Below are 10,420 nucleotides of genomic sequence, written 5' to 3' on the forward strand. Positions count from 1 at the left end.
ATTATTATTATTATTTAACCATTAATAATAATTCAATAATAATAGTAATTAATTATTTAATAATATTAATAAAATTTATTATTAATAATTATTTAATATATTAATTATTCAAGACAAAATCACATTTAGATTATAAATTCTATGCATTATTATTATTATTATTAAACAATTATGAATAATGATATTAATACTATTAATAATAGTAGAAATTATTATAGATGCATTTTTGCTAATTATTCTTGAAGATTCACTGATTTTCGCACCTTGTCTTAAGGATGAACCACATTAGTTGGTTTGAAACATCGACCCAATCCTAATGATATAATTAATCTGAAAGACATTTATCTACAATATGGATCACAAAAGTCTTAGATCTAACATATAAATAAACCTTAAGATAAATATTATAAATCCTAATACAATCATGGTAGATGGTAGCTAATTTCATATTGAGACAATGACGTTAGACCATGGTTGACAATGATTGATTTTCATATGGAGATACTTTTTGTAACAATGCTACGTTGGACCGTGATTGATTTTCATATTAAGAAAATCTGTCACAATGTGACGTTGGACCATGGTTGATTTTTATATATGCTATATTATAAACTTAATATTTTAAACCATAATATCAAACCCAATATTAAAAGTCGTAATTATAAAACGTATATTACAAACTCTAATATTAATATATTAATTATTTATTAATAAAATATTGTATTAATAAATTTAATTTAAATATTAGTATATTATTAAATATTAAACCCAAGAGATTTATACTATAAACCTTAATGAGTAATATTATAAATGGAAGCGAATAATAGTAAACCCACGGGATAACTATTATATGCCCTTCAGATTAATATTACAAAAGCAAGGGATTATTGATATTATTGGTACTAAAAACCCAAGGGAATAATATTAAATCCTATGAATATGAACCCTAAAATAAACATGGTTGACCATGGTCCTTGTCACAATGTGATGTTTGACCATGATTAATTTTCAAATCAAGAGAATCTTTGTTACAATGTGACATTGGATCATGGTTGACCATGATTGATTCTCATATTGAGACAATATTTGTCACAATGCAACATTTGACCATGGTTCGCTATGATTGGTTGGGATTATAAACCTAAGCGAATAATATTATACCCTATGAATATGAACCCTTAGATTAATAAACCCAAGGGATTGATATTATAAACCCAAAGGAATAATAAACCCAAGGGATTAAAATTGTAAAACCAAAGTATATAAACCCTAAGATAAATATTATAGACCCAAAATATATAAACCCAAAGATAAATATTATAAACCCTAAAATAAAATGGTTGACCATGGTTGATTTCCATATTAAGGCAATCCTTGTCACAATGTGACGTTGGAACACGGTTGACCATGATTGATTCTCATATTGAAACAATCTTTGTCACAATGTGATGTTGGGCCATGGTTGACCATGGTTGATTTTCATATTGAGACGATATTTGTCACAATGCGACATTTGACCATGGTTGGCTATGATTGAAAATGGTTGACCATTATTGTTATTATAAAGGAAAGGGAATAATAAACCCAAGGGATTGATATTATAAACCCAAGGGATTAACACTACAACCCCAAGGGATTATGAACCCAAGGGAATAATATTAAACCCAAGGAACTAATATTATAAATCCAAGGTATATAAACCCTAAGATAAATATTATAAACACTAAAATAAACTTGGTTGGCCATGGTTGATTTTCATATTGCAGCAATCCTTGTGACAATGCAACATTAGACCATGGTTGACGATGCTTAACCATGGTTGATTTTTATATCAAGACAATCTTTGTCACAATGCAACATTTGACAAGGGTTGTCCATGATTGACCATGGATGACCATGTTTGATTCTATAAAACATGCTTGACTATGATTGACCATTGTAGACCATGGTCGACCATGCTTATCATATTGAGACATTCTTTGTCATAATACAACATTGGACTATGGTTGAAACAATGATTGATTTTCATATTGAGACAATATTTGTCATAATGCGACGAACCATGGTAGACCATGATTGAATTTATAAAACATGGTTGACCATGATTGGCCATGGTTGATCATGTTTGATATTATAAAACCAAAGGAATAATAACCCTAAGGATTAATACTAAAAACTCAAGTGATTATAAATCTAAGGGGATAATATTAAATCCTAGGAATATGAACTCTTAGATTAATAAACCCAAGGGATTGACACAATCTTTGTCACAATGCGATGTTGTACCATGGTTGACCATGATCAATATTATAAACCCAAGGGAATAATAAACCCAAGGGATTATAATCCAAATGGAATAATATTAAACCCATGGGAATAATATAAACCAAAGTTATATAAACCCTAAGATAAATATTATAAACCCTTAAATAAACATGGTTGACCATGACTGATTTTCATAGTGATACAATCTTTGTCACAATGCGATGTTGGACCATGCTCGATCATGGTTGAACCCTTAGATTAATTGATTCAGATTCTCTCCTCTACTAAAATTAACCAAGATTTTTTACTTTTGTAATGTTAGCAGAATTGCATGTGAAAGAGTATGAAAAACCACATGTGCATGCTTTAAAGAAGAGGAAACATAATGACAACAATCATATCAAAGAACACAAACGTGTTGATAATGGAGTTCGCCCAGTGTAGGTTACGTCTTTGGGCCCGGTGTCAAGAGTAGAGAGGCCGCTTCATTAAATGTTACAAGATGATGATGAGTACATAGTGCATTTTTTGTCAATACAAGGATAAACTTCCCTTAACTAGACTGGCATGTCTCTCCACTAGACATTCTCCTATAGGAACTCTCACACATATGGGCCCTCATTTAGCATGACAAGATATTAAGAAGTAGCATACAAGTATCTTCCAACGGAATAGTAAACAAAGATCTCAACATCAAAATCACTATTTCAGCAAATCAAAAGAAATACATGGCATAACTACATCATATATCTTCAATTTCGGGGATGGAATGAAAATGCACAGCTCTGCTGAAAAATGGACTGCATCATTGAATTCGTGGCGTGAAATCGTGTCAAATGACTGTAAACTTGAACCCTTTTTGACACCCTCAAAATATGAATCCTCGGGATTCTCAAAGATTCCCCAAAGATTACTTCTCTCTGGTTGACTAGAATTATGTTGTTCATATGAAAAATCTGATTTCAGCACTGCACTCCTTAAGAAAAACTGAGTAAAATTAGTATAAATTCGGCCTGGTTCTGAAACTGTCAAATTTGGGCCCCCATGGTATCTCAAAGATTCCAAAAAGATTTTGTTCTACAAGTTGACTGAAAATCCGCTGCTCAAACAATGACACTGATTACACCACCATGTTCCCTACAAAAAACTGAGTATAAAGTTGTCTGGTTCTGTCACCTTCAAAAATTAGTTTCTAAGGAATCTTTTAAATTCCCTATGAATCCCTACATCATGGTTCCACCTTCAACCTTTTTTGTTTCTGAAAAATCCATTGATCAGATCAGAAAACCAATAACACCATTATATTCCTGGCGAAATTCTAAGTAAAATAAGTAAAAATTTCGCATGATTGCCACTGTAAAAAAACAAACTCCAAGGAATTTTTTTATATTCCTTGGGACTCCCCTGCGTCAAAGTTCTTTGCCTCGGTTTGTATGACCTGTTTGGGTTTCACGCGCTCTCTCTGTCTCGTGGTCGAATGAACGAAATAGGTTTATATATAAAACTTTTTGGCAAACAAACTAAGGTCATGTTTGTCACAGGGTTAGTGAGCCCGTTCGAATAGTATGGGGCTCGCCTGGGGTCAAACCCCGCGACACTCTTAAAATGGTGCACTATTATTTTGTTTATGGCGTTGTGTTCATTTTACATGGGGTTGCGTGGTTTATATAGCAAACCATAAACTATTGAATAACAACCATGCTATATATATGTTGGTTTGTTTGGTAAACCCTGAAACTTAGACTATATGTTTTAACCATTTTCTCCCACCAACAATTCGTTGGTTTGATCACATGGTTGTTTTGATTTTTGGGTTATTCTTATTACCATATTTCAACATATAATTTTGTTTGAGATAAGTTTTTTTTAATATGGTTATTAAATAATCATTCATATATATATTTTAGAATGAGTTGTTTTATATATTTTTTATTTTTTAGATTTTAATAATATTTCTTTTGTGTTTTTTAGGATAAGAGCCAATAACTAGGTGCCAAGCATCAATTTTCTATGGGATTATTTGTACGTTTTGGGTCTTACTTGCTAACTGTGATGTCAAGTGTCACAATGTGGACCCTTCTTTTTCCATGCCCTGTCAAAATTTAAACTGCAATAAGTTGATCATACGGATTCGAATTTGAGTGTCATTTGCAGCACTGGAATCGTATCGATGAAAACTAAAACACGGTCTTGGTTTCTCTACATTTTGAATATTTCTATTTTTTAGTCTCTACAAAGCCACCTGGATCATTACTCCCCAGTGAGGAGCTTTTGGTCTTCCAAAAACATGAACATAATCTCAAATCTGTTGTATTCCCTTGTTTGTATAACAAGTGCCTGACATGCCATACTTCCTTCTCTTTCACCTTTGTCCTTCAGATACGTAAGTGATGAACCAACACCTGCATCCTCTGCAAATCTGTTGTACAACCTTTGCAAACTACATGTTCAATTACATGACCAATCATGACCCAAGCATCCCCATATTTTCCAAGAGTTTATAACACACTCTTTGGTCAAGTGTACATCATAATATAAAACAATAACCTAGTTATCAATAAAAAGAGGCAAAAAACATCATCATTTATTTAATAAGCGATGGAAATCACATCATCACTTTTACAATTATATCGCAACACATGATTTACAAAATGTGACCATGACAAGCTATTATATCTAGTAAAACCATCTCTCACTCATCAAGGAGAATTAGTCATCTCCCTGTGGAAAATTGGCTTGTTGAGCATCTTCACCAACTAGTTCATGCATGAGCACTTTGTCCTTGAGACGCTGCTTTGGATGGAGCCTCCAACATGTGGTTCTTTGATGTCCATCTACGATGCAATCACTGCTAAAAATCTTCTTTCTCCAGACTTGCTCAACCTTCTTCCTTCCTTGATGTGGAAAAGGCCTTTCATGTCTCGTATTCTTTCTTGTTGCCATTCTCTTCCAGCACTCGAAAACCACGTGGTTATAAAATGTAACAACCTCCTCCCACATCTGCTTAAGAAACTAGTTAGTCGATGTAAACATGCGACTAGAGGCCACTATGATATGATTCGACCTCCTAAGTCATATTAAGGAAGTGGAACCGACAAAAACACACCATATATACATTCAACATCAGCCTTAGGACCCTCAGGAACCAATCCAACACTTCAAATAAACTTCCCCTTGCGTCCCATTAAACTTGTGGACAACTTGACCTCATGACGCCCTCATGCTATGGGCATGTCAGTGTCTAGGGACTTCTAGATGCTCTCACAGCCCTGCAAGCCAATGTCCAAGGACTCTTTTTCTTAGTTCTATGCTAGTGTCCCTAGGAATTAAGCCACATTTTTAGGCCCAGAGCCCAGGTCACTACCCAAAATTGCATGATACTTACAAAACAGTAAATTAACAAGGAAATGACAATGCAAAATCAATCATTTGAATGAGACCTTGAATGGACCCCTACTAGCCATGATAGGCATTTCGTCAAACATATCACGAATATGTAATCTACAAGTGTAAAGAACAAATCTGAGCATTTCAACTACCATTTCATCCATTAGATCATAGATACATTCATTCATTTACAATTAAAAACATGATGAGAGCCACACATAGCTACTGTTATAAAACATATAAATAACCAACATAATAGCAGAAAAAATAATTATGAAATCACAACCATATAAACCACATATAGACCAGTATATTACTCATATAAATAAAAGGAGAAATAACCTCATATTGATGATGCAAAATCCAAACCCAGGATGGGACTTGCACGTTCCACCCGACCGTAAAATGGCTGAGCCAAATCTTCATAACTGTACGGAATGTGGAATCCCCGTGTGGAAGCAAAGGGTGCCGCATCTCTAGAAAACCCCTGAATATGCCAACTCTCGGCAGGAGAGTTTCCTCGACATTCTGAATGCTCTGGACATCGTTGCTCATCTTTCCACTGAATTGAGCCTAATGGACCCCGATGCCGCATTGAATATCCATGTGTTGCAAATCCTCATCCCCAATAATTCACTCCTTAAACAGGTCGATCTGGCGACTAGGTAAAGCCCAAGCAAAATTAAAAGGACAATTTGTGTTTCTTTAGGGTTTCTTGGAAATTTGTGAATTTTCTTGTTTTAATTTCATGACCTGTGACAGACTGGTGGATGCCTTGGAAATAATGAAGCAGGGCATGAAGCGTATTTTGGTACCACAACCCGTAGGGTGGAGGGTTATGAGTAAGAAATTCTCCATTCTTTACCATGGAAAATGGCTGAAACACCCATTTGGCAATGGAGAGGAGACGTCCATAACCCCGACTGATAATATATGTTGTCTTTCCAGAGAAGATGTGGTGCGATTCCTTGTTGGATGCCTCGGAGCCCTCACGCCTCTTCCCCTCACAACAAGCGAAACCCTAGGAGTCATGAACAACGAAGTTTTCACCGTTGATAGCCGATCACCTGCCCTTGAAGCCCTAAAAAACCTAGGCAAAGATCCCTCGGCTGTAGCCATGGTTGAACAGAGCAATGATGATGAAGGAAGTGGAAACTTACGCATCCCCGACGATATCTCATCATTGAATCTCTGGAAAAGTGACCACGAGTCAGCCAGCTAGGCCCTGGCAAACCTAAGCGTTGGAGAATTTGCAATGGGGGTCGAGGAGATAGTGCCGTTTGATAATTTAACCCTGGTAAGGTCCTCTGAGCAAATCAAGAAATCCAATTCGTGGTGCCAAGACGTGCTGCCGCTGACGACAGTCAAGGAAGATAGCTTGGACACAAAGAAGCCGAGGGACCCGACAAGAAGGTTCTCAATGAAATGTCGGGATTTCAGGAATCTCTATTTCGAAAACAGTGGTCCGTCGGAGAAAGGCAAAGGATTTTGATCACACAGTGATCGACGCTCGCCACTGAGCGGTAGGCCTTGGAATTCTCTGTCTGCCGTGATGACACAGATGCTGGCCCATCGCACCACGCATGTAGGTGACTAAGCATAAGAAAGACGAGAAAGAGGAAGAAGATTATGAATGCCTGGTGGGAATTATTTCATATGTTGACATCCTCGCTGCTGTCACAAAGCCTTCCAACCTCCTACTCAATTCTGCAACAAACTAATACTAACAACTGAAACCTTCTGGGGTTGAAGTCCTAAAATTAGGGTTATGGAATTTTCTATTTAGCCTTTGGTTTGTACATTTCCACGGTTGTTGCATTTCATACTCTACTTCCTTGGGAACTGTTCGATTCTTTTGCCAAAAAAAAAAGCCTGCTTCCTTCAAAATGCATGTTTCTTGTTTTTTTTTCTAGATTTTGGATTGTTCTGCCACATTTTAGGTCTCTTTTAAGGTATTAACTACGATGGGAGACTTTACAATCAAGAACAGAGTATTCCATGTTTTCGGATTGATCTGCTACATTGCAGGTCTCTTTTGAGGTATTAACTACATTTTCGGATTGATCTCCTATAACACTGCAAGTCTCTTTTGAGGTATTAACTGGGATGGGAGACTTTACAATCAAGAATAGAGTATTCCATGTTTTGGTCAAATTTGAGTGGATTTGGAATCAAGAACAGAGTATTCCATGTTTTCAATCATATTTGATGTCGGTATAAATTTTATCCCATCTCTGTATTTAATTATTGAAAGCTATTTCCACCATTATGGAAGCTCTATTGTACGATGAAGCAGGTGAAGTAAATCTCCGAGGGAATCATATGCATAGATGTTGTAACACAGAAATGAAAAGTTTGTCTAAAAATTCAATGGTACCAAGTTTTAAAATAGACTTGAAACTTTATTGTGTAAATCAAAACCACATTGTTTAAATATTAATGCAAATGTAGGATTCAAATGAGTCCTGAAATTTAAATCTTTAATTTTACTTTTTGCACACTAGTCTTGTTCTAAATTTTTTTACAAGAAATAAATAAATATCAATCAATTTATTATTTAAAATCACTCAAATTGTTTGATATTCGAAATTAAAACACGTTATCTTTTTCAGTTTTTATAGAATGGAAGAGACATTCTTTTTTTTTTTCTTTGAATGATTTTTATAGAATGGAAGAGACATTCTTTCTTTTTCTCTGAAAAAAAGGAAAAGAAAAGAGAATGGAAGAGAAATCTTTTTGTTTATTTCCACCTGATGAAGGTGTGCTTTTTCATGTTTTCAAGTTTCTAGAGTAAGAAAGAGAGTATTTTTGTTTTGCAATTCTATAAATAAATTGTTTATTTATGCGAGTACATAAATAAGTTTATTAATTCAATTCTTATATATAATATAATTTTGATTATAATATAAAATGTAAATTATAAAAAGTAAAAGTAATAGAAATGTAAATAAATATAGTTAATATAAGTCAATAGACATATATCATATTAAAAATTAATATGAATATTATTAAAGATTAAAAATCAACGTTATTATTAAGAAATAATAATAAAAGTCAATATTAATATTATTAAAAATTAATAATATAAATAATAATTATGTTAATAATAAATTTAATACTATTAAAATAATTAATATAAAAATATTAATAATAACTAATATTTTAATAAGTATTATTAAATGTTTTTAATAAATAATAATAATTATATATGCTATTAGTAAATATAAATAAAATAATTAATAAGTAGTAGTGTTCTGTTAAGACACTCTTTGATGTGAATATTTCTCAACACTCCTTGATGTGAACACTCTTTGATGTGAAGTCACCATTCAATTCTCTTCCCACCCTAATGCAGATGTAGTCCTACCAAGCTTATATAAAAAAAAAATTAATAAGTATAAAATGATTTTAATAATTATTATTTTAACTATTTATAAAAAATAAAAAATAAAAAAATAAAAAATATTTTTTTTAATAATAATAATAATTATTATTATTATTTAACCATTAATAATAATTCTATAATAATCTAAGCCCAAGGGTTAGCTCAGTTGGTCAAAAATCGTGCCTCGCCATCAGGAGGTCACAGGGTCGATTCTGCCCGAAGCCCTTGGGGTTAGGTCTTGCCAGTATGCCGAGAGGCGATTAGCCTAGATTTTTCCGTGGACGTAGCTAGCAACCACTCACTGACCAGGGTGTTTGTGAACCACACTAAATAATAATAATAATAATAATAATCTATAATAATAATAATTAATTCTTTAATAATAGTAATAAAATTTATTACTAATAATTATTTAATATATCAATTTTTTCACACAAAATTACATTTAGATTATAAATTCTATGCATCATTATTATTATTATTATTAAACAATTGTGAATAATAATATTAATATTATCAATAATAATATAAATTATTATGGAGCCCCAAGAGTTAGCTCAAACGGTCAAGTTGGGGCCTTGCCAGATAGGAGGTCATAGGGTCAATTCCCGAAAGCTCTTGGGGTCAGGTCTGTGATGGCCAAAAGGTTTGATCCCCGTTGATCAACCTAGTCTAATGAATCATAGACGTAGCAGCCACCCAGTGACCAAGGGTGGTCGTGAACAAAAAAAAAATTATTATAGAAAATAATATTCTATTTATAATTTATAATAGTTAATTTTTGTATTCAAGTTTCTCTGAATCATAATGAATTAATTTATATAAATCATTCATATAAATAAATATAAATATAAATATGATTTTTAATAAACTAGCCATTTAATATAGGCATTACTTAATAATATTTGTTTTTAATATATTAATTATTAATATCATAATTTAAATATTATTGTTCAAATATAGCTATTACTTAAAATTATGTCTTTACATTGCTCTGTATTTAAGCCTTTGCCATGGTCTACCTCTTCATCTGGTCCTAAGGATGAACCACACTTGTTGGTTCGAAACGCATCGACCAAAAATTTCTCTTATGTGATTTCTACCGGAAGACTTTTGCTTAATTCATTATGGATCACAGAAGCCTGAATACGTAAATTATTCCTTATTTCCGTTTGGAATTTTCCTATTTAACTAATCACCAATAGCTAGTTTGCAATGGCTAACTCTGGGCAATGATGCATCCTTGCTAATTATTCTTGAAGATTGACTGATTTTCGCACCTTGTCCTTAGGATGAACCACATTAGTTGGTTTGAAACATCGACCCAGTCCTAATGATATAATTAATCTGAAAGGCATTTATCTACAATATGGATCACAAAAG

The sequence above is a fragment of the Pinus tabuliformis genome, chromosome 6 (assembly GCF_031772625.1).
Source record: "Pinus tabuliformis cultivar Carrire ecotype Pingquan chromosome 6, CPIR1, whole genome shotgun sequence".
NCBI classification, from domain to species: domain Eukaryota; kingdom Viridiplantae; phylum Streptophyta; class Pinopsida; order Pinales; family Pinaceae; genus Pinus; species Pinus tabuliformis.